At 42.3% G+C, this 26,500-nt stretch overlaps 1 protein-coding gene across 1 annotated transcript in view; it reads left to right on the top strand.

Annotated features, from left to right (window-relative positions):
* The window catches only part of PCGF3 (polycomb group ring finger 3), a gene marked incomplete at both ends in the record, with an annotated part of 49,790 nt that overhangs the window by 11,737 nt on the left and 11,553 nt on the right, over nucleotides 1–26,500 (top strand). The gene's annotated exons all lie outside the window — the stretch shown is intronic.

The raw sequence follows: 26,500 nt of genomic DNA, 5'->3' as shown, positions 1-26,500 counted from the left end.
ACAAGGAAAAGGGAGCACTGCAACAACTGTCAAATTGTTATTAAGTCTAGCAAAGGAAGTGGAAACCACAAGAAAGTATTTTTAGCTATTTCAGGTAAAATTGGTTTTAATCCACATAGGTGAGAAATTTATTGTGACGTAGAAAAGGCAGAAATTTTCAACACAGCTCAAGAAAGCTGTTTTACTTCTAACAGAGAGGTAATAACTGCAATGCTTGTCTGCCTTAGTTAAGGAAACTTCTAGCAGCATTTAGTAGGCATAAACAAAGCTGGTTAAAAATGTTTGAGTACAGCTTTGACTTGCTTGTTGTGATTTCTTTAAACAACGTCCCTGAAACTGGATAGTAAACAGTAGGGTATTCATTCTGAAGTATTAGTTATCACATTAATAATGGCAGCTCAAGTGAAATGGGTGTAAGAATGAATTGCAAAATTGAACACTTAGGAGGCAAGTCACACCTACAGTCAGTGTATGTGTATCTGGGGATATTTGAACTAGGAGTTAGTATTCATAATGGAAAAGCAACACAGTCCAAGCTTACAGTGTACACTGGGGTAGAACCACTTGATGGCTTTGGATGCGTATCTAGAAGAGGTGCAGGTAGGAGTAGGGAAACGTTTTTCTGTCTCTCTGTAGAAAAATAATTGACTTGCCTAAGAGTCACAGGATAGAAGTCAATGATCAGTCTTTGAAATGCAGAGAGCTCATGAGTGGAATCCTACTGGAATCTGTTTTGTATGATGTTCCTGAATGACCTGGAAAAGGATTTCAGTAGTGTGGTAACAGTGCACTGACATCATTGTGGTTATTTAGGATAGTGAAGACCAGACTGATGACAAAAGATTGAAGCAAACCTTTACAGTTCTCAGTTACAGGTGATTAATAAACACCTTAAGTTCAATGCAGGTAAATATAAAGGAAACAAAGCAAATGTTAGGGATTTTTATGAGGGGGGAAAAAAAGCGAACCAAAGAAGAGCATCAAATTGATGTGCATCTGTACAAGTCTACTATTCACCTTTATAATGGAAATCTATGAAATTGTGAGTCACATGGAAAAGGGAACTGCAGATTGCCTTCTCAAACGAGAGAGAGACGTGGGGGATGTAAAATGAAAGTGGGAGGTGGGAGGTCCAGAACAAACAAGAGGAAGCAATTCTTTACATGAGACACACAACTCCTTGGTGCAGGATGTTGTGGATGTTAGAAGTTTACCTACTTATAAAAAAGCAATGGATACATTCACAGAAGAGGAATCAAGTGAGAGCTGTTAAATATGAAGTACCACATCCTCCTATGCTGCTTTCTAGACATCTGCATTTCTCCCTTACTGGGAATGGGTTTTCCAATTTAAACAGACCTGGTAGAACTGATCTTAAAATGATCAGCTCCTGGGACAAATGGGAAAGGATTCTTCATCTTGTTTGAGCTCCACAGATGAAATTTCATCTTGTCTTTGTCTTGGTGAAATTTTGACAGGTCAGACAGCTACTCTGATAGTTCATTTACACTTTTGTTTATGCAACAAAAGTTTTGCCTACTGAACAGATTAGTTCTGGTTTTGTTTCTTAAATTATCTGATGTTTCTGTCTTGCAGAAAGCACCTCTACTGCTACATTACAGACCCAAAATGGACTTGCTGTAAGAGAACTTTACTGTCCTTCTGGACAGAGTTTTTTGCAGAGACTATCATCTGGCACCTTCTTAGTGCATCACTAATCACATGACACAAACCAGCCGAATAATTCTGGAAGACTGTAGGGCTTTCATAGCAGACTGTCCTTCTGAATATTTCTTCTAGGGATGTGTTGCCTAGATTTCTGGACAGAAAATATTTATACTTTTTTTGTATGGAAGAAAGAAGTCACAACTCAACAAGACACTACCAGCACTAAGTTTACAGATACTGAAAACACTTCACAGTTCCATGTAGCTCAGCCTGATTTATCTCTTACAGTTACACAGAAATAAGTTGGAGTGTTGTGGGATGATGTAAAAATGTTGCTTTTGACACCAAGTTGCATTTAGTTACTTTTCACATTCTGAAACTTTAAAAACTATATTTTTGCAAAGTGTTACTGTCTTATATAGTATGCCTGATTGCATTGGCTTTATTCAAGTTACTCTGTAGAGCATTGAACATACCTAAGGATATAGTGGCTGGTGATAATTTATTATGCTGCATTGAAAACTTCTGAAAATCTGGGAGACCAATAAGTTTGTCATTTTTGCCCAGTTACTGCTCTCCCTCACTTTGTGTTTTAGTAAAGTTTTGCTACTCCCCTATGCATGTTGATTTGGTAAGATTAATAGAAATCATTTCAGTTTATTTTAATGTGCCCTGATATTGTGCTGTGGCATAAATTGCACCACATAACGGCAAATACTCAAAAATGCTAGATTTGTGAACCTTTTTAAAAAATAAACATTTCTTATGTAGTTGTGGCTTGCAGAAATCAGTTTTTAATTTAGAGAGAATTTGCTCTCACTAATTATTGAAACGCGGTCTCTTGGGCAACTTTGGGTGATATTGCACAGTTTTCATTTCAGTAATTAAAAATTCCTCAGATCATTTTGTGCAGCTTTATATTTCCTTTACCTGTTTTCTTACAACACCATAGCATTTTCTTTAGCGCAATTCCTCGCTGTCTAGGGGGAGGCTGGGGGGGTGGATGGGTGGGGTGTCAGACGAGATTATTTTAGCACCTTCTGGCCTTAACTGATAATTTTGCTTGCATCAGCCCTAATTGATGCAAGGTAGTACACAGGCATGTATGTATGTATGTGTGCATACATCTATACACACATAAACTATGTATGTTATAGAATGCACCCTCAATAGCACTTAGCAGGGTTCACTGCACTTTTTGTAAGGCTTTTTGAAATAGTCGTTTTTTTAACAACAGTAGTTGAAAGTGATTTCTGCAAGCTGTATACAGTATAGCATATATAGTATGACTGTAAGAGTATTTGTCTGGTACAGGTGTCAAGTCACTGAAAACAGACTATGCCATGTTACTGGCAGCTGGAAATAGTTAACCTTCTAATTTTTGGAAGAGTTTTCCAGTCAGCTGAAAATGCTAGTTGACCTTCCTATTAATAAACCCTGTTATTTTTTGATAAATTGTCTTTGGATAAGAAAAAAAGTTTGCCTGTAACTGTCCTGCTTTGTCTAGCTGTGCTCCTTCCCCTCTTCTGCTAGAACATTTTACTTGTTAGTCGATAACAGGAACCTAATACTGCAAGAGATTTATCCAAGCATTTTAAATCCTCTTCCTCTTCTTGAGTTTTCAAAGCACCACATTCCTCAGTACGTGTCCTGTAATTTCCTTCTTTAGAGTCTTCAGTCCTCTGTTCTCAGCTCTGCTGCTGCAGAAGGGATTCTCCAACTTGTGTTTACCTTTGAAAAGAGGGTTCCTTGTTTTTAATGACAGTCACAGATGTGAATGGGAAGGAAATCAAAAAGTATGCAAGCAGAGAATGAAAGGGAGCCTACTGAAATGTGGAGATGGTAAGGAGAGCCACACAAAGGCCAAAAAGTGCTGCTGTCCTTGCAGATGAGGTTATAGGATAGCTGCATTTGAATGTTTGGGTTAGGCAGAACTCCACATCTGGGCTGGGTGGCTGGGTTTGGAGGGGAGGGGTTGAGTGTGCATGCATATGAGCAATGGAATCAAACTTGGCTGTGGTCTTGTCTTACTGTTTGTGGACTCAGATATATGTAATTTAGGGTTTTTTCTGTCTTTAACGTTACTTGAACTGGCAGAAGAGAACAAATGAGATCATGGGCTACCACTTTTATAATCTTTTCATGAAGCAGTGAATGCAGGTGGTATGGATGTGTACACAAATGGACATACTGGGTCTTTCTGGAGGTGCTTATGTGGTTGTTAGTGTCCTAGTGTAAGTAAGGGACTGCCTGTAGCCACTGAGGCACTGAGAATATGAGCAGGTCTCTAAGTGCCCACCCTCTGTGCACCCTGAGTGTACAGACACTGGCTGTACCTGATGTAGACATAAAATGAAAGCTGCCAGACAACATTCTGATTAACCACCTTAATCAGGGTATACATATACATAAAAACAAATATATATACGTGTGAGATCTGTCTACCTCAGAGTGTGTACTGCAGAAACTTTTTGTATGACTAGATATTGATGCAGTGCTGTTAAAGGATGTTGGGATTTTAGTACTTTCCTGTGTACTTGTGCAACTGAGAAACAAGTTATGAACACACAAATTCAGAAGCCTTTCAAATATATCTCTTGCTGTAACAATCTATAGTACAGAACATATATTTATAAGTTTATAAACATCTTAAGAATCACTTGAATTTGTTATGGTGCTATTAATATATTGAAAACTCTGTTTATACCTATATGGATACATAAAATCAAGACAGTATTAATACCTACAGCTGCGTTTATTGCTCATAATTGTGTGTAACTGCTTTTTCGATTTGTTTAGTCTGATAAAACCTCACTAGTAAAAAGAAAAAAAAAACTCAACCAAATACAAAACCACCCAGTTATTTTTCTAAATCACATGTCACAACATCTTTGCTACAGAAACTCTTTCCCTCAGGAGGGATGTGACTGTGTCTGGACCATATGTTTATTTTCTTTAGCCTTACTAAAAGACTACAATGCAATTGAATTGAGGTCAGAGGCAGATTCCCTTTGGGTCAGAGCCTTGTTTCACTTCTGTGAAGCTTAAGAGACAGTTAATTTAAATCAAGATCATATTGGGTAAAATAACCCTGATACACTTCAAAGTTGGACTAAAATTTGAACTCAACATAGATAACTCTTAATTCTAGTGAGATCATGTTAGTTTATTTTGGCTTTTGTGAAGATGCCATTACTGTGAAGTAGTTTTCACAATTGCTTAAGCTGGTAAATAATTGCAGTAAAGAAGTATCTTGTTGCATTATCCTCATCAGCAATGAGACTGTTGAATCACCCAGGCTCTAAGTCTCATTAAATATAGTTTCATTAAAAATAGAGAATTCAGATAGAATATATAATATTGAATTTAAAAAAAAAAAATTGGGGTTCTAAATTTTAACTTTATAAAATTATTTATTGTATTTTAAGCCTTCTGTCTTATTTTACCATTGAAGTATTTTTGGTTTCACTGGTCCAGCTTTATTTACGGGCATATAAAATGAAATTGTAAGATGTTTTTACAAGCTTCTTCTTTTACATTGAGTTTGAGCAGCTTTTATTTGTATGGTTTTGTTTTGTGTGGAAAAAGAGCATTACTTATGCTTTTGTGCAATAGGTTTGAAACATGCATTTATTAGGCATATGTTTAAATTGTAAATGTAGCATCTACTTACTGTTAAATTTAAAAGGAATGTAGATGGCTTTTCTCACTTGTTCAAATGGGGGTTTGTTTGGGGCTATTATTTGGGGGATTGTTTTTTGATTTGTTCCTTTTTTATTTTAAGAGTGAAGTGTGGGATTTAAATTTGTGTAAGTACAAGAACTATCTGTCAGCAATATTTTAAAATAAATGATCTTGCAAGAAACCTTAATGTGAATTGTGGAAGCAATGGGCAAGACTTGCAGCCTATCTGAAAATACTTTGTGCCATTGTTATGTCTGGTATATTTGTGTACCATCAAACCTGGGAATATTTATTTTTATTGGTTGTGCAATAGTATACACAACACTATCATGTCTGGGGATATGGGATCAGAAAAAATATCAGACTACGACTATGATGGTGCTATTTTTTTCCAATAGGCTATAAGCCTTTGAAAGCTTATCTGGCTCTTATTGTCTTTATAACAACGTAGTTAGTCCTAGGAGATTCATTGAGTTTTTTTACTGGATGATAAATATAACCGTACAACTAGCCTATTTTACAGCATTATGCATTTTATTATTGCGCTAAATAGGAAAAAGCCAACCAGTCTGTACATCGGCAAGATGAATCTTAATAAGTACTTTTAAAGCATTTGTGCAGAAGGCTTGACTGTACAGAAGAATCAAGTTTCTGTATTTCCTCAGGTAATCACTTCAGTTTGGATGTTTCACTGGAAACCTACACTTCAGTTAGTCTGCATAAAGTTGGTAACAGGGCAAAAAATTGTCCCATACATGAGAATCTCTATGTAAGATAAAATTAACTAAGGTCATGAGATCTGTTGTTTAAGTAAAAAGTTGCAGAGAGAACAACATTAAGGAACATGGAACAATGCTTCAATCTCCGCTTTAATCAAAACTTGCAATCAGTACAAACACTTTCTAGGAACTTGCATATTGTGGCAAATCAACAGTAATGTTTTACTGTGGAGTTATGGTTTATTTTATATAGAAATTAAAGCTCTGGTCCTGCTATTCGATCCACGTTTGATCATCCTTAGGACTTCTTGGAAATCTATCGAAGCCACAATGACCTGTCCGGACCCTAGTGGTAGGGTGGGAACTAAATGTCCAATTCTATAAACACTGTAAACACAACCTGAACTTTACTAATAACCTGGATGGTTCCACAGAAACCAGTGGGATCATTCATGTGAAGAGTTAGGTGTGGCTGAATGAAGAAGCCCTGATTTTTGAATGCTGATGTTCCAGTATTTTTTTTAATTTTTATTTGAAAGTCAAAGCATTGGTTTAATGGAATATTGAATTCAAGTGACTTATCTGGACAAAACGAGAGTTTGTTCTTTCCTTCTGCAACAAGATTATTTTACCATTAAGGGACAATAAGCCAGTGCAACCACTAAGCCTTTATCCTCACATGTGGCATAATAAAGATTCTGGAACTGTCACAGTGTAAAATCATATTTTTGGCTTAGCTTCATTTGAAAGTTTACAATTTTTTATGCTTTGTGTTGCTGTGTAATTTTTGTATTATTGGTGGATAGTTTTGTCTGAATAAGCCTATGGGGATTATTGCTTAATGTTTTGATTTTATGATAGTGAAGCTTGTATCCAGTGTTTTGCCAATTAATATTATATGCTTGTTAATAAAAGCAGAGAAACTAACTGAAATACTATCAGGCTGGAAGTTATTGTCCCATTTTTCTCCAAGAACATAAGGAACTAGCCATAATATCATAGCACTGAACAAACACAGCGTGGCTGAAACAGTCGTGGTATGGCATTGCATCGTCATAATCAGCCTTTTACTCAAAACACAAGCACGGTCCTAGGTACTACTGCACTGCATAGAATAGCAATATGTCTGTGACAAGTGTGTGGCCAGTAACTGCTTCAGCTACAGAGAGGAGAAACAGAGTTTCCCTGTTATATTTATGTATCTGTGGATAGAAAGGAACTTACCTGACCTGTATGACCTGTATGTGTTCCTTTCAGTCTCACCCTTAACTGGTGCTGTTGATGCACAAGGGACAACTGCAGCATTCTGGAACACAGACAGACAGTTAGACACATGCCAAATTGAAAAGCATCTCACTTTGGTGAGCTGCTAGGGGAAGAAAAGGTCTTTTACTTACAGAAAGCTTTGATTAATGAACTCAATATGTTTTGCCTTTGAAAAAAATTGGTCTGTTGTGGTATTTGGCAAACATTGCTGGCCCTCTTTGTAACTTGAAGCATTTTTCCTTCCAGATCCTTGAGATGTATTTTAATATCAGAACAGATCAAAGGTATGTGGGAATTTTTAAGCAACTGAAATGGCTAGTCAAGATAATCCAGTAAAGCTGCAAAGCAGATGCTACAGTAGGTTTTTTGCAGTATCTACATGCAGTAATGCAAATTTATACCTTGTGAACTGCTCTATACATACTGAGAGGGCAGCAAGGGCTTTTATTCCTGCTATTGGCTTGTTAGGAACTGCCAAGTCAGTGAAGTAAAGGGTTTATTCATACACATATTTCTTATTTACACTGATAGTACCAATGTATAATTGTCTTGAGGAAATCAGGCATTTGCCACTTACTAGCCTAATTTAAATACCAGCTTGAGAGACTTACTCCAGAAAGGTCCCTTTGCCTGTGTATAGTCACTTAAAAGTGAGTAACTCTTAGCACTAATTGAGCAAGCGTTACATTTAGTAAATCTTCCATGCTCTTATTATTAGTGATTCTAACACTTCCCTGAACTTTGTACTACTGGTTGCTTCCTCTATTTGTGAACTAACCAGCGATGGGCCTGGCTCAGCCTGTTTCTTTCCTTCTTGCATTTTCAGCAACTGTTACAGGAGTCTAGAGAAGATGTGCTTGAACAGAGGGGTTCTCTTTCATGGCAGTGTGATTTTTCTGACCTCTGTAAATGCTGGAGTAGTTAAGAGATGACAGAAGCTGTCTTCTCCTGTGCAAGCAGAAGTACATAGTCACTTAGTGCTGTACACAAGTTGTGGTCTCTTTATTCGGCACACGTATCATGAAAAATTTGCTCAGGTTTGCAGGAGGAATGACTTGCCTGTATACCTCACTGCAGGAATGATTAAAGCACCACCATCAGCATCTGTTGTGAACATGACCTTTGAAATGGTTGTGGCAAAAATTGTTTTGTAAGTCAGTTTGTATTGTCCTATGTAAAATATATGTGTAGAAATTCAGACTGTTCTCTGGCTTTGATTTGGACAGAAAAAAATTAACTTCTTCAGTGTTTGATGTTTTATTGCCATTTCTTTGTTTAGTTTGAAATGAGTCATTTAAAACTAGACTGCAAAACCTAGACAACAGAAATACATGATGGAGCCAAACTAACTCCCCTTGTTACCTGAACATGGTGCTAATTTAATAAATAAGAGTAAAAACAATTCCAGTTTGACTGAAATTCCCAAGCCTCACAACAAGAATTTGTGCTAATAGTCATGTTATCTAGCCATGAAAGCATAAACCTGCTCTGCAGCTAATAGCAGCCAACTGCATTTTTTCCCCAGAGGTAATTTAACATGAGAAATGTCTAACTGGTATTTCTTGTTTTGTATGTAACTGATACTCTCTCACAACACTGATTGAGTATTCTGCTATAAAAAGCTGTTCCACTTACAAGTGGAATATCTGGTTCTGGGCAATAAATTCCTCAGGGTTTCCTTGTGATTGGAGCAGTCAGGAGAAAGTAATCGGTATTAACTGAATATGTAAACTTAAGGTAGATAAATCATAGAATCATAGAATGGTTTAGGTTGGAAGGGACCTTGAAGATCATCTAGTTCCAACCTCCCTGCTATAGGCAGGAACACCTCCCACTAGACCAGATTGCTCAAAGCCCCATCCAACCTGGCCTTGAACACCTCCACGGATAGGGCCTCCATAACTTCTCTAGGCAACCTGTTCCAGTGCCTTACCACCCTCAGAGTGAAGAATTTCTTCCTAATAGCTAACTAAATCTGCCCTCTTCCAGTTTAAAGCCATTGCCCTCGTCCTATCACTACGTGCCCTTGTAAAAAGTCCTTCCCCACCTTTTCTGTAGGCCCCCTTTAGGTACTGGAAGGCCGCAATAAGATTTCCCCAGAGCCTTCTCTTCTCCAGGCTGAACAACCCCAACTGTCTCAGCCTGTCTTCACAGGAGAGGTGCTCCAGCCCTCGGATCATCTTTATGACCCTCCTCTGAACTCGCTCCAACAGGTCCATGCCTTTCCTGTGTTGGGGGCTGCAGGGCTGGATGCACTACTCCAGGTGGGGTCTCACCATGAAAATAAATAAATGCAGCTATTTAAGCCCTGGTGTAGACACAGTCACTCAGGATTAAACTCAGTTAAGCTTAATCCAGTACCACATCTGAATTGACCCTTTATGTAAAAAGTCCCTGCATGTCTTTAATTTCTAACATGGACCTTACTTAGCTGTATATTTTCTTGATTATTTTTTTTTTTCCTTCAAGCTTTTAATTAGCTTTGCTGTGAGAAATTCAAGCAGTGGCCTGGCCTTAGTGGAGAAAAGAAAAAGGTTACAAGAGTACTCTGAGGCCACATTGATCTCAACATGTCTAGTCTTTCACATGACTGTATTCTTGGGACTTGTACTGTCCCTGTATAGAGATGTTGTATTAATGGATTTGAATTAGACATGTCTGCTTTGTACATTGCGTGTAATGATTGTATGTTATGTATCCAAACATAAGCCATATCCGTGAAAACAAGAACAGAACAAAAATCCAAGCAACTGGCTTCAACAGGAAGGCTGAATGGGTGGTTTTCATGGGGAGGCTGCAAAAGGGAAGCATCTCCTCTCTTGTTTTCTGCCTCTGCCTATAGCATGTAATTGTTCCTTTGCACACCTGAGGAGAGGGAAGCTTCATTTTCATGAAAGCCTTTAAGGCTATTTATTTACTTATTTTTCTCCTTTGCAAAGCTTACTGTCTCTTGCCTGAATTTTGACTCCTCCATTCAAGATAACACAAATTTGATTCTGGATTCTCTAAGGCTGTACCATATGAAGATCTCCATTGCTGTTGTGAAAAATGCTGACTGCTGATGCAGCAGATAATCTCTCTGCTTCTGGGCTGTTCTGTGAATTCTCAGCAGGATGCAGAGCAAAATTTCTGCTTTGGTATATTTCACAATACAATATATTCTCTAAATGCTTTTGTTTCCCCATTTAAGCAATGTCTTCGTAATCCATTGCAGCTGGTTACAACAGCATTACTTGGATTATTGTTTTAAATGTGTTTTGCTGATTTCTGAGTGACTGGAAACAGACTGATAGTATAGTAATGAACCTGGATGTTAAGTAGAAGGTGTCCCCTGGTCCTGCCTTCACATCCTCCGGAAAAGATTCCTTTCTCTGCTTCATTTCAGCCTTACGGTCTACAGACACAATATCTGAGACCTAATAATTTCAACTGTTTCCTCTGCTCGGCTTTGTGGCTGTCTCTGGATTTTATTGCAGCAGTGGGTATTGCTTGAAAATGGTGATAATGTTGGTTTGAACCAAAAACACTGAGTAGTTTTTTCTGGACTCTCTACCATTGGCACCTCAACAGATCTTGTGTGTCCTGATTCAAGGGACACTTGGGTTCTCATTGTGGAGAAACAGTCTCCTCTTTCCTCTCCCTAGAAAACAAACAGTCCCAAGTCTGTGTGTGTTTTGATATGACAGGGACTGCTTCACCATTGCTCTCTTCAAAAGCTTTTGGGATTAGAGGATCCTCATGTTCAGACAAGGTTTACATAGTTCTACTATGGTTCCCAAAGTCTTACAGAAATCTTGCTAGTTTTAGCCTGAATGGCTGGAGGCTAAACACATGAAAAGAGTTGCTGGCAGGGGAGTTTGAGTTCTGTGATGGGCAATTATGACATCTCACATTGCCCTGCAGAAAGTTCACAGAGATACTAGATGGCTCCCTTCTTCAGTATTTTCCATAGCTTACTGGCATCTCAGTATCATTGGTCTGATCTCTGGGGTCCTCCTTAGCAAAGTGTGCTTTCAGCTTGCCTTGGGCCTTGTCCTCTTGCTTCTTTGGCTTTGATGGGTTGACTGGCTTTGTCTCTGGTGGGGGAGCTCTTCTTGCTGGATATTAAGAGGTCTCATCAACTTTCTTCATCTTTCCCTGGTCACTTACCCTGATCCATGGTCTGTTTGATGTTCCAGTGTCAGCACATGCACATTTATTAGAGGTGACACTCTTGTGGTGGAGCTGTTCTGGCTTCAGTGCCAGTGACTGGCATTTCTGCTGCTTACTGCCACATGAATTCACCTGTCTGTCTTTTTCAGGCTTCTTGAATGTCACAGCACATGAGAAACTCTTAAAAGCAGCCAATGTGGGTTGGGGGCCTTGGGACTAGAGTCCTTCTCCCTCATTGTGAGGTGTGATAGCAATATGCCCTCCTGGTCTTTTCCACAGGCATTTGCTTGTTCAGGCTCTGAGGTATGAAAATTTCACTACAACTGTAGGGAAATCTCCTTCTGTCCTGGTTTCATCTGCCTGTCCACCTTGCCCACGTGCCTTGAGGCACCTGCTGAGCTTCAGCTCATCACCATGGCTGTATCCTGGACCCAAACTGCAGCCAAGGAAACAGAAGAGTATGACCCACTTCCTGCTTCTACAAGACTTCCCTGTCACTGGGCTGTTGCCTTCACGGCCTTCTTGTGCAGGAAACTCTAGTGAGCTGCAACTGGTCCTGTTCCTGACTTTCCTGCTGCTTCACTCAGAGGAGGGAAAACAGAAACAGTTCTTATGCTATGTGCTCCGCAAAGCAGCTTCCTGCTCCTGGGAGAGGACAAGTCCAGTTCTAGGTGTACACACAAGCATCTGGCAAGCCATTTGTGTGAATATCTGACCTGTGCATCCTGGTGATGTTTTGGAGGAGGCAAGATGCCAACTATACCTGAATTTGTCCTTCTTTTTGTCAAAAGAGTGGTAAAGTTAGAGGCTGAGGCCAGCAAGTTCCTCTGCCAGACCAAACGCGCCAGAGCTCTTGATGCGGCTTTGGGCTGAAGAAAGCTGTACAAGTTGCTAGTCCAGTGCTCCCCCCACTGGGCATGGTGAGTTAATTTTGCAAATGCACATCCCACCCCCGTGGTGTTTATGATTCACAAGGTGGCATTGGTGAGACAATGTGAGAGGTGGCTGCAAAGCCAGTCTGGCTGGAGATCTGTCATGATTATACAACTATGAAATGAGAAGAGGGGAAGAGAAGAAACAGAGTGAGAGGAAAAGGAGCTAGATATCTGGTTGATTGGATGAAGCTGAAATTACTAATGAGGCTGACAGACTAGGTAAACATGGGTCCTGCAGCATGTTTTGCACATGTGCTTGATCTTTCTTACAGTTGATGACTCTGTATCTGGAAATGTCTGGCTGGTATGCTCTCCATATTGTCTTGAGCAATAAGAACTGTGCTTTGCCCTGGAACTGACATGGTGTGATGGCGGGCACAGCTGTAAACAAGGTCTTTCCTTGTTCAGGAAAACAGGTTACAACTGTTCGCAAAACTGCTGTGTGTTCCTAGCTTACCATTGAAATTGAGCACATACTGGAGCATTAACTCAGAACAGGGCAGGCTCTTTCAAACTCTGTCATGCTAGGCAAAATTGCAAAGCCAAGAAAGCAAAGGCAGCTGCTGGAAAAGCTGAGCTTGACTGCTCGGTGTTTAACAGCGCCTTGGTTAAGTTAAACCAGAGTTGCAGAAGCCAGTCATTCACATGGGCATGCTTAGAAAGAAAAATAGGGAAATGACAAAACTTCTGTATGAAGCATAGCTAAGTGGCAGTTCAGCTTTCTGCTTCGCACTAGGAACTGGAGGTGCTTGGTGCAGTGGCTCTTGGCATGGGAAGTGCTAATGCCCTGCTGTGACAGGGAAGTCCAACCCTGCAGAGGGGATGTGAGATGCAGAGGCACCTTAAACACAGCCCTGTGCTTCTGGCACAGCGCAGAGATCACCCAGTGCATGGTTGGTCTCTGAGGTGCATCTGTCTCTGCTGGCCAGAGCATCAGCATATTCCTGTAGATTTTAATTGCTAGGGGTAAAGTTTAATCTGCTTCTGTGACTGCCCCAGAGAAACCAGAGACCTTCCTTGCACAGGTGCCAGCTGTCATGCAGTGTCTGGCTAGAGCAGGGTCAGGGATCCAAGTGTGTGTCTTTCCTTCAACCACTGTCTAGCTTCAAGGCAAAAAGCTCCCTGATCACACTGTAGTGCATCCTGCAGGTTTTTGCAGCCCAGCAGCAGCCCCACACAATTTCCTCATGGGCAGTGGGGAATAACCATCTTGCTGCTAAACAAACGCTGAATAAAAATGTCTTGTGAGATTCTGAGTAGCTGTGGGACAGATCAGGGCCCGTACCACTGACTGTTAAGAGATGGTGTGTTTGGGAAGAAGAGGCAGTGAAGGGCAGGAAAGCTAGTCACGATCAGTTTTGTTTGTACAAATTGCGTACATAGGTACTTATGATGGTATAAATTATGTACAGTTGTCTGGTTTTTGTGATTAGAATTGGGATCAGAGGCTGGTTTTATTACTAATGAATGTTATCCACAATTCACAGAAAGAGGTAGGAACTGTGCAGAATAAATGCCTGGAAAACACAAAATAGAATTATTGTGGGTGTAGATCTGAAAGGACAATCACTGTTGCATAACTAGTAATAGACAATTTGAAGGTTGTTTGTTACGTGTCAAAGAAAAAACAGATTTCTACAGAAGATCGTGAAAGCCATCAGGAAGGGTGAGCTGACTGGGAAACATTGAAGACTGTGCTTGGACAACATAAAAACCACAGGGCTCACAGCAGGTACTTGGGGTGACTGAGAAGTATATGCACTGTATGTGTGTAAAGTAATTAGCTAATTGGAAAAGGGCACAATGGAAGAGAGACACTAGGGAAATGTCTGTTGCAGTACATGAGGATGCTTTGGATTTTGTGTTGAATATGTCTTAATTTTCCCTTGGATGTTGCTGGGTGCTGAGCGTGTATCATGGCAAATGTCCTGGTGACCCAACTGCCCTAATGCAGAAGTTAGTGAAAGAAGTCCAGTCATGTGGCTGTGATGGAGTCAGATTGTTGGTTAGAAACTCTGAGGTGGCCAGTTGCAGATAGTGAGGAAGAAGTTGTGTCCTGGGGTGTTCCAGGGTCATTGGAGCACCTCTGCTGTGATGAAACAACCAATGAGAAAGGCAAGCCCTGGAAGTAGCAAGAAGGGCATCCAAAGATGGGGCAACACATAGCTTGATGGACAGCTGCGGGCCAGACAGCATCTGAGCAGAGAAGTCGTATCTTTCAGAGAATGGGCATGCCCCACCATCAAAGTGATGGCTAGGGTGCAGTCATTAACTGAGAATTCAATGGTCCATCTATCCATCAACCCTCTGACAGATCAGTTTTATCAGAGATGCATGCAAATATTCTAAACTTAGAACTCATCCAGAGCTGCTATCAGCTAGATCCCACCCATCTTCTAGCAGGGTCTCATGGGAGTCTAGAGAGCACAGGGCTGCCAGATTTCACCATGAAAGCAGGCTCAGCTCCTGCATTCAAAGTCCTCGTAGGTTTATACCATGTTCAGGCTCCTTGCTCGTTCCACCTTTTGTAAGTCTTCTTGGTCTTGGACTCCAGAAATGGCTCTGCTTATTTTAGAACTGGATTTTCATGCCTTTGCTACAATTTTTCTTTCTTTGTTTACCAAAGAACACTTTGGTTGGCTTTCCCTTATCTCCTGTTTTGCTTTAGGGAATCTGGCAACTCCTTTTCAAGGTTGTTTTTTTTGCCTGGTTCATTCAGGAATTATTAAAGTGATCAGGACAGTGTTGGACGGCTCAGCTGACAAAAAATCCCACCCTGGCAGCAAGCAGATGGACCAATGGTGGATTCGTAATCTGAACCGCAGCACAGAAGCAGTTAGAAATCCCCTTATAACTACAGGGTCTAGACATCTGCAGAAGTGGATGGGGTAGGTGGTGGCTGCAGATAATCTGATGCACACTAGTGACAGTTAATTTTGTCACACGTATAATGGTTGTATGCAACACATCTTTTTCACCGTAAGAACTGTAATTCAGGAAGCCTCTTGGTTTTGTCCTCCACCATGCTTAAGCCCAGCTTCTTGCTTAATGGGCATGAATGCTGATCTGTACGAGCTATTGGCTTCCCTTGAGGCTTATGCATCTGCTTTTTCTCTTCCTGTGCAAAGGGTTTCTATTCCAAAACTGTGTTCCTTGTCAGCTGGTGATCCATTTGCAGCTTGCTTTATAACAGCAAAAGACATCCATGCTATGTAGCAAAAGAACCACATGCTAAACAGCACTCTACTCACAAAAGTGTATTTGTTTTCAGCGTTGCTTCCATGTAGCACAGCCAGATTTCAGGGTCATTGAAGCTTGTTGAATACTGTCAGCTTCCTCTGTCTGTCAATACTGGAGAAAAGCTATCTTTAGCTGCTTTGGGGTTAGTCACTGTTTATCCTCACCTTTCTTAATCTTCCCCTAAATTGATTAGTGCAGTCCAGCATACAAAACTGTGTTCAATTCCCAGAGATTGGTTCCAAGGGAAGAGGTTGAGCTCTGACAGCACCAAGTGAGATGTGTGTGCTTGACAGAGCAGAAAGTAGATGAAATCACGGATTTTAGTTTATTTTGTTAATGAAAAGATTGATGGTATTGGTCTTTAGGGATCTAAGGAAGAGCAAAGTTTGAGAAACACAGGATTTTCATCTGGAAGCCAAAGTTGAAACAAAAGCTCAGAAGTGGCACAAGTAACAAAAGGTGCAGACTCCATGTGCTTGTGTATACCTGTATGTGCTGAGGCCTCTAAACTTCACATGTAGTCATTCATAGGAAAAATTTAGTTGGAACAAGGTGGATCCCTCCTGCAGCTGGACTCAGATCCCCAGTCTACCCAATAGCTGGCCCCTGGATGCCAGTCTTCACGGTTCCTCTCACTTGGACAGACATGCCTTTGAGGCCACAGCTCCACTCCAGTTGCCGGTACAGATCATAACACGCACACAGCTGGCCAGGACTCCCCTGATACCATAGATTACCCCCCTGCGGTCTCACTCCTAGAGACACACAGGCACTGTCACACCAGGAGCTGTCCCTTGCAGACCCACTCAACCCCTTGTTCCCAGGCCACTTCACCTATTCACCATCTTGTCTGTCTTGATCTTTGCTAGTGCTCACACACTCACTCACACAGCCACACTCACTGCAAGATGCTGGCACCCCCAGCTCTCCGACTTGTGGTCTGACTTACAGTTGCTGGCACTCATACTCCCCCCAGAGACACATGCACACAGAACAGAGCTCCCCTCACACAGGAAGGCATTAGAAAGGAATTCACTTTGAAGATAAGACAGGTGCTGATCAGCTGCTGGGCATGGTTAGACGTGGGTACTGACTAGCCTACTATTTACACAAAACTGGCCCTTTTCATTCCCTTACCCCTCTTTTTTCCCATGTTTTGTCCTCCCCAAATCATCTAAGCCTCTCCCTCTTCCTGCCTTTGGTTCCTACCCTAAACATCACATAAGCCCTGTGCAATCCAGAACTGCTTTTCTCCTGCATCCCATAATATGTCCCATAGCGCTAGGCGGCAAAGCCCCTCAGTCACCTGATCTGAAGAGCTGCTCCTGATGGCTCATCATGGTGGGTATCGCACCTGGACATTGGGCTGATGGTTATCCTGGGACAGCCCCGGAAGGGGCCAGACAAAGCTCCTCAGGAGTCCTTAATTTATCTGCCACCGTGCTCCTCTGGGCTTGTGGACATGGGCCTTCTCTGGGCTGGTGGCTCCTATAGTGGGCCTTGGAGCAGCCCCTCTTTGCCCCCCACCAATGTCTTTCTGTGCTTCTTTGTGGGTGTGCAGACGAGCTGAAGCTACAAGCACATAACCTAACAACTATGTGTTAGGTGAAGTGACATGCAAAGACTGAGGCATGAGGTCCAGGTCATGTGGCAGTGTCAGGGTCATGCCAATCTTGGGCAGCGTGCATCTGACATGAGGGGCACCTTCCTAACACAGCAGAATGCTCGTGGAGTATGAGATGGGCTGTAACAGCAGGTCTCACAGGCAAGCATGGTGAAGTTGCATGGGATCTCCTGGTTCCACAGATTGCTTGTTTGTCCCACCAGACCTAGCTTACAGAAGGCCATCTTGCTCAAGGCTCACTGGGACAGATGTGATATGGCTGAAATGCTCAAACAATGGTGTCAAATGCCAAATTAGAATGGTTAACTACAGTATGAAACAAATTCTGCGTTCCTACTCCTTTGCCTCTGCTGCTATCCACCAGCCTATTTATTTTCAAGGAGCAGCAATGCAAATAACGTGGCTACCTGTGAGTTCCTTTGCCTTCAAGCATCCCTAGGACTGGACATGAAAAGCAAATCAGTATCCTCCAGGGGTATACTTGCCTCTGTTCAGAATTAAATGGAGATGAAAAAAGTGCAAAAGTGATATGATTTTGCTGTTCTGGATGTGCAGAATAGCAGGAGAGGTAGTAGAGGACAGCTGGTTGCAAGCCTTGCCTCCTCACGTTGGAAAGACTGGACAGGATGCTCACTGCTGCAAGTCATCCTTGCATGGATGATGATGAAGCACATTCTCAGCTCAGCTGCATGTGTGGCAGTCAGACTTTGTGGTTATTCTGCAGAGGCAACGTCTGCCAACATGGAATTACCCATGTGTCACACACCTTTTGTGTTCTGTGAACAAAGCATTTGCCTAGCCTTTATCTGAGGAGAATCAGCGGGGAAGTGCTAGGGCCAGGTATGGAGCCCATTTCCTCCATCAATTGGCCCAATTACCTTACTGTCACTAGTTGTCGTGGTGCTGGGAACACACCACCACCTGTTCCTTGTGCTGTCTGATGCCATTTTCAATAAGCTATTGTCTTGTTTTGCACTTGTGACCCTGCAGCTTATAAAATTTGCAGAGAAATGGGGGCTGGGCAGGCAGGTGCTGCATCCCAAACATACTGCTGGCCTTACAAGGATATGTATTTTGTCTCATGGCTCAATCACCACCAAGTTCACTCAGCTTTAGTATTGTTTTTTATCACTAATCTTTAAATCAGGTAGCTTTTTTGCCCTTTTTAAAAATTATTTATTTTGAAACTAGATTATGAAATTTCCAAGGCATTTTGAACAAACTCTGTTTAAAGCCCCCACTTACTTTGTAGGGAAGGGGAAGCAAATTACTTGTAAAAGTCTCCTGGGCATGCCTATCTTAAATACTTCCTGTGAAATACTTTGTAGTATACCTGCCTGCTTTTGAGGTCCTGAAGCACTTTAAAGAAATCTATTTGCTGTTACCTAAATGCAATTCTTCATGCAAGAAAAGTCTTGGAGAGAAAGCTGTGAATCACAGGGCTGTGTACCGGACATTGGGAACTGGACCACAACTGCCCAAAGAAGTTCACAGCTGATGTAAACTGTCTGATGTCGGGATGAGGGATATTGTTTCTCAGTTTGCCTGGCGCTTCCTTCTGTGGTGCTCTTCTGTGGCATGCAAGTTTAGGGTATTAACAGCTTTTCTGGTTCCTGTATAAACTAAATTCAAACTCTTTGTGAGTAAAAGGACCGTTGGTTCTGTATGCCCAAATACAGTGGCCTTGTCATTTCACTGTGCAAAGAAACTCTCCTTGGAGTAGCATTTTGTATGTGTCATAACCAGAGTCACCCCAAGCACACACTGAAAGACAAAAACACAGGCCCTGTCATGCTCTTTGACACGGATGTCGCACAGTGGGTCTAGCACAGCAGGACGTGCTAATACAGCTGTGTGAGGCAGATGGGGCCCAGGCTGCCATTGCAGATTTCTGTGGGTAATACTGCCTCCGCCATTAGGTGAGAAGGTGTCTTGTGAGGGACATGAGGTCTTGCTCTTTAGAACAAGTTCCCAGACCAACTGTCTGGAGCAGTACTTTCACATGTTTTTGACTGATGGGCTCCCAGACAATGTTTTCAAGTAGAGGTATTGGTGTCACACAGGAGTTTAGTTTGCTTGTCATACAGAGGGCATGGCCACTGTTAACAAGTTTAGTCTGGGGGCCAAATTGACTACATATTCTAAATGTCTATTTCAGATCCTTTGCCTATTTCAACTTTGGTGTTTCATGTATAATAAATCAGAGATTTACAAACACAGGAAGGTTTCGAGTTTGGTTTGTTTGGTTTTTTTTTTTTGTATGGTATTGCATAAAAAGTAGTATTGAAAGGGCTCAAGGCAAGAGCTCTAGGAGAGCAGGGGAATATGTATGGTCAACACCTAGAATTCTTGGAGTTCACACATAGAGCAATATTTTATTGAACAATTTCCAACATGCTATTACATTAACACAGAAAAGACAACATAGCAGAGAGAGGCAAATACCCTTTTACTGTGCTGCACCACATGAAAAGACAGCAGTGGTTTGGCCGAGGTGCCTGTGTTTCAGCAGGTTTAATCCAGATTTCCATACCTGTGAACATTCTTGATGCTTTTTACAACCTTTAACGTTGCTTCTGCTGTAATATTTGTCCTAGTTCACTGTAGCTGTGTTAAACCTTCATGAATAAAAGCATACCTGTTTTTTCTCCTGGGTGTTTGTCCACTTATTCCTCTGCTAAAGACATATTCCCACCATGAGTAAAGCAAAACTCGCCTCAGCCACCCAGACTGGCTGGAGAGTGTTTTCCAGACTGTTTTCCCTATCAGGTTTTCATTCAGATCATAAAAACTTTACATTCACTACCCACCCTGCCCCCAGCCCCTGCCAGTAAAATGTCACCTACATTCTTCTAGCTCTGGCCATCACCGTTTCACCTTTGTGGACAGTGATACCTAAGATCTTGTAGGTATACAGATGGCACTAGTGCTGGTGGAGTTCACAGGGCTGGCAGCAAAAGCAGTATTTACTGCACGTTTGTTTTCCTTGTATCAACATGTCGCCTCAGTGAGACAGAGGGAAACAGTGAGGGAGACACACTGTAAGAGCTTTCTGATTCATCCCATGACTCTCTTTCCAGAAAAAAAAAAAAAAAAAAAAAAAAAAAGGAAAGCTTTTCCGTGTCTTTGGGCAAATTAGCATCGGCATTGTTTGCCTTGTTACACAGCTATTTGGAAAACTACAACAAGCACTTGTTTGGGGGAAAGAATCTTTAACACTGACTAGTCTGTGATAGGTGGAAATAAATATAATCTACAGATTCCTGAGGAGCTAAAAACAAATGTTACATGCCAATGTCCTGGTTCCAGCAGGGATGGGGTTAATTTCCCCAAGGAGCCGGCGGGGGGGGCGGTGGTATTCCATACCACGTGACCCATGCCCAGCTATAAGAGGAGCTAGCCGGGGAGACGGTGGCAGTCGCCACTCGGGGATCGCTGCGGCGGTGCAGGTTCGAGTGGTGCGCTGCGGTACTGTAATCGCGTATCTATACTCCTTTATCGGTGTTACTGGTTTTCTTTCTTCTTCCCTTTTGCTGTTCTGTTAAATTGCACTATTTCCACCCACGAGTTTTGCCTTTTTCTGCTGATTTTTCCCATGGCTGTGGGAGTTGAGCGAGCAGCTGCGTGCTTCTTTGCTGCTGGCTGAGGCCAAACCACGACAGCCAATCAGGATGGACTGAAGCTTGTTGGCTTGCTGCCAGAGGTGTCTTTCCTATGGCTAAAGATATACACTCCAGTGGAGAGATCCCAAATTGGTCCTCACTAGAGAACCATGACTGGTACAATTGAGCTGAAGGGCTCAAGCACAGCTGAAGGCTTAAGCGGGCCAGCTAGCCTTTTGTTTGTGTTTGTCCCATGTGGCTTTTCATTTATTACTTCGGATATCTCTTTGTATCACTGAACCCTGATGATGCTGTCTGAGACTCCCTTAGCTTTCTGACACCTTCCTCCTCACTCGTAAGTATCCAAGCTCAGGGTTTCTGTGCTGCTCAGCTCCATACCTTGCAGGTCTCCAGCAGGAGGAGTGTTTCTCAAAATAGAAATGAGACTGTGCTTCAATCCTTGGGGAGAAAAAAAAAAAAAAAAAACAAACCAAGCCTTTAGTTCTCCTGAGGTGGTGGTAAGTCCCTTGCCAGGAGGATATATAGTGAAGTAGGGTGATACAGGTGCACCAGCATCATATACTGTGCTGGCTTAATTCTCTATAATGTGGTGGCGATGCTCACCTCTGCAGGAAGAACAGTACTTTCTGGAAAGCCTCTATAGGTTATCATCCTGAGGTTTGATAAGTACTTTGCACAAATTCCTCTGCTCGTGTGTTCAGCTGTGCTGGGGATGGAATCTTTTCTCTAGGGCAAGAATAATGGATTATAGCTGGCAAAGTAAGTACATGCTGAGCTGCCCTCAGGCTTTGAGTGCACTAACAGCAGTGTGGCAGCTACCTGATGGCTTTTCAAAGCGACATGCTTTTTAGACAGCCTGGAAGTGGGGTCACAGTCAGGGGTGGACTGCTTGTGTTGTGTGGCAGGAGGGAGGGTTGTCATTTATAGAGCATTCAAACTAATGTCTGTTTTTATGCTATACCTCCTCCTGGTTTCCATTCTGGGGCTGTACCTACTAATACTTTCAAAAGCCATTTTTCTTGAGCTAATTGTGGGTTCAGTGGAACACATCCTAGTCCAGGGAGTGCAACAAAAGCTGAGCTAAGTTTATTGTGATGTTTGATGTCTTCCCTTCAGCCTGGTTAGCCTTGTACAATTCTTACCATTTTGTAAAACTTCCCTCATCCAGCCATGCTTTTTTGTGCAGCCTGTGAACATGAAAGTACTTCAGTGGGCTCGGCGCACTGATTATAGCATTGGACAGAATGAATGGGGCTGAGGACAGAACAAGCAGAGCTCTCGTGATCTGCTGCTTGGCGGTAAGCTTGGAGGTAAGTGAAGCTGAGCTTTTCCAGCTCTGCAATAGAAACTGATTGTGGGTCCAAGTCAGGTTAGTCCTGGAGCGCCAGATCATTTTGGAGTTCTTCCAGGCTTTTGTGTTCTTCCTGGAACATAACTTAAAGCTGAAAAATATGCATTCTTTGCAAACAGATGTCTTTTAACTTCTTTGTGCCTGAGAGAACCAGCAGTGTATGCAGTATGTTACATGCTGACATAATGAGATATTTCAAGGGCACCTCAGATGGCTGGGCTGGTTATAAACAGTACTAGAGGAAGCTGCACAAAAGTCACATAAACCACTTCTAAAAATCTCTTCAGGGAGGTATTTTTAATACCCACCCACTCCAGTTTCATTGCCACCATCTATCTTACATTTGGAGAAAGGCAGAGATTATGTTCTCCAAATATTTGTAGTACCCTAAGAAGCAATGCACGCAAGTGAGTAAATGTTCACTGTGTCCTTTCACATTTAAGTATTTCTTTTTTTAAGCCTACAGCTGACCATTGCCTGCCTTAGAGAGATATTGGAGGGCTGCTGGATTCTGTGAGATTTCACAGCTAATATCTGAAGTAAATTAACTGTTGGCCCTAGGAAACATTCGGTTTAGATGTCTGCTATGCACTCAGCTATGGGAAGCCAGAAGCACAGCAATTCCTGGGTATTTCATAGTTGTGAATTTTATTTAACTTTCCAGAGGAATATTTGAAGTGATGAGAAAATAGTAGAAGTGTGCAAGATTCAGGAGGCTAATCTAGTAATACATTAGCTTTGTAATGAGTAGAGATTCTCCCATCTGTCCTGGGGAGCTACTGAGGGCATCTGAAACATGTTGTAGTTTGGTGCCTGTTAAGCAGAATTAGTCAGGAAGAGTAAATGGAGTAAATGGGACTGGCTGGGGTACTCCCAAAACAGTTACTGAAACTTACCTCAGGATATGAACAACCTCTGAAAGTAAAATATTAGACTTTCTCCTCGTTCAAGCACCCTCACTTCCAGACCTAGGACTTTAGCCCATTAGAAGCTGTGAATCATTCACTTTCAAAGCATTAACCTACGATATTTTTTTTTTTTTTTTGTAAAATAATCCTCTTATATATCCTCTTTTTATATGTTTTAAGCTAAAACAGCAGCAACATGCATTTTGGTTTTTGGTGTGGTTTGTGGGTTTTTTTGTTTTGTTTTGTTTTTTTTTTTTTTCCCCCTGCAACACTGTGGTAACTAGGTTCCTGGACTGATTCCTGCCAAGGGCAACAGGTCTAGTCCACATCCCAGCTTTTCTTACAAAACAGTAGTTGCAGAAGTGCAGTGATTCACCTAAACCAGGAAGTGGCACTGTTTTAAAGCGATGAGGAATCGTCTGCTCTGCAGCCCCCATAAAGGCAAATTCACAAGCAGACGGGTAATCTGACAGGACAGCGGGATGGAGCATATGTCCTAATTGTCAAGGCTGTGAGTTACCTTTATGTGTCACCACATGAACTCTGAACCATAATGCTCTGGGGGGGTGGGTGTCACTTCCACTCAAGCTTTAGCAAAAGGCACGTAATGGCAGAATGAATGAATCACTGTTTTCATCCACTTCTTGCCCTTCAGAACCTCTCCCAGAGCACAGATAATTCAGAAGGTTCCTTCCTGCAGTGCCTTTGAAAGGCTTTTCCTGTTTCAGAACCTACAACACACAACACAGAGACAGCGTGTGAATATCCCAGATTTTCTCTTAAGGTCTCGGATCTTCTGGAAAGTCTTTTCATCTTTGCAAAAAAAAAATCAGAACTGTCAGGAATGCTCATGAGAAACTAACACCTGCAAAATAAAAGATGTGTCTCATTTTTTGCATGGTGATCTGCTGGTACTGTCCAGTACTATTACGTGTGAGATGTAACATGGCACTGCAAAATCTGCAAGGCATCAGACGTTGACTTAGATTCTCACAGAGAGAGAGATTCTCCTTCAGCCCCAGGGCACATTTATTTCACAGTTTCTCCTATTGTGGGCCACTGAGATGAGACTTAGCATTCCCCAAACGGATCAAACACCAGTCATCTCCATGGTCAGCTCTGTCCCACTGCCTGTTTGATCTCTCCCTGTAGCCTGATCGCAAACAGCCAACACATGCCTGCTAGAGGGAAGGCACCAGTAGGTTAGCCATAGCACAGCTTTTGAACTGTGAAGTCACCTGCTGTATTTCTTGGTGGTTCTGAGGCCACTTACGGCAGCACTTTTTTGAAGTAACCAAAGTTTGCTAAATTGCAGAAGGAATTGTCCTTTTTCCCTTCCCTTTGCTTTGTCTTTTAGACAACTATGCTCTAGGCAACGCTGTGCTTTGATAAGCTGACTGACATGTGGCTACTTTAGATTTTCAGCAGAAAACAGGCCTTTGACTTGAGTGTCGGTGCAGTTGCCCAGCAGCTTGCTGCTATCAGCAGCCAACGTCCCATGCAGAGAGCTCCAGGGCTTGGCCAGTGGGGAGGTGCAGGCTGGCGGGAGGCTGAGTAAAACTCCTGCTCTGTCATTACAGATTTGCATTGTCTTCATTCCACGCAGACTGGCTATGTTTTTCAGACTGTGACTGCAAAGACTCAAGGTGCCTCAGTGAGAGTCTCTAACAGAAGTAAGCCAGGAGGTTTGTATGTGCACTGGCATTGCTGATAGATTCCTCCCAATGTCACTGTGCATGCTGGTCAGTGTTGCTCTCCAAGTATGTAGAGGCAGACAGGTAAATCAATCTGAAAGACTCTGATGTATCATTGGCATGAGCATCTTTTCTGATCTTGGTTTCTAGGCCACTTCATTCATTCAAATCTGCTGTAGTATTGTCATGGGTTATTTGAACAAAAAAAATCATGTTAGATTTCTTTTAGAAAGGCAGCTGAAACTGAGAGCTCACCGCCCAGACAGTTTCAGCGTTACTATTTCTTCTGCATTTCCTGACCTGCCAATATTAATTGCTGCTGAGAATTTCCTAGCTAAGCTGTAGTAGCAAACGTATTTCTTTTAACAGCCTATAGCTGCTTTTAAATTAAGACAAAGCAAATGATATAAGAATTTGAGTAATATGTCGTGATCCAAAAGAGAAGGATCATTTTTTGAAGACTCCATTTTATTAAACACCTTTTGTTAAGCAAAAAGGCAGTTCAAATGAGAAAGTTTATCATTTAGCTTCTAGTTATTGGCTTAGCTTTTAGTTATTTCAAAAACTTAAATCTTTCTTGCTACATATCCATCCCTTAGAGTTCTCCTAAGAATCCTCATACCTCCTCTTGGGCGAGTAGCATATTTAAGTCCATGTGTAATGGCAGCGCGGTGACTCACACTTAACTTTTCACTCCCATACAACCTACTTTGGATGACGCATTTTCCGTGCACAAGCCATTTAAGACTTCTGATCCTGGCGATGTTGTTATGCAGGAATTACCTTACTCAGTTCTGCAGAAATCCCGCCGTCTCAGACTTTCTCCTCGGAGCTGCAACACGGCTACTTTCTCACAAAATACCTCCTTCTCCACCTGCCCCCACCCCCAAGCAACCACACTGTGTCACGGCAAAATTGACCTTTGACAAAACCGCCGCGCTCGCTTGGAATTCTCGCACCCCCGACCAGCCCCTTCCCATCGAGAAAGTGAAAGCGAACGCCCCTCGACAGGGACGATCAACACGCCCTGCCCCCGGCTGGCTGCCTCCCTCACCTTGCCGGCAGGGACCCCGCTGCGCCCGCCGTCCCCGGGGCGACCTGCGTGGCGCCACACGGCCGCGGGGCACACGGCGCCGCCGGCCTCTCGCGCCGCCTGGTGGCGCTCGCGCGCTGACGCCGCCGCGTTGCCGGGGGTGGCGGCACCGGCGTGTCCCCGCCCGCGGGTCACCCGCTTACGCGATGAGCCTTTAATTCTTCTTGAGGAGGGAGGGCTTTGTTCGCGTGGCTTCTGCGAGGGCAGCGGTCTGCCTCCGGTTACCTTTGATTTATACTAAGAACCTGCCCAGCTGGCAAAATTGCTCAAAATACATTAGCGAAATTACTTCAGCATCGATCAATGATTTTATTCCTCACTTAAATTCCATTACTTAATTTTGCAGACCACAGCCTTAAAGCCAAACTGCAGTAATGTAATTTGAATGGATAATAATAATAAAAAACCCCAACCTCAATATGCAGAAAATGTCTGTTCTGCGTAATGCTACGGAATATACTAAAATATCTGTTAATTCAATGCAGAATCAAGTTTCTTAATCTAGATTTAATTTTTAGTCCTACAAACTTGTTGTGTATTTAC

The sequence above is a fragment of the Vanellus vanellus genome, assembly GCF_965231255.1.
Source record: "Vanellus vanellus genome assembly, chromosome: Z".
Lineage (NCBI taxonomy): Eukaryota > Metazoa > Chordata > Aves > Charadriiformes > Charadriidae > Vanellus > Vanellus vanellus.
The sequence above is the reverse complement of the archived record's forward strand: the minus strand, read 5'-3'. Positions and strand labels throughout refer to the sequence as shown.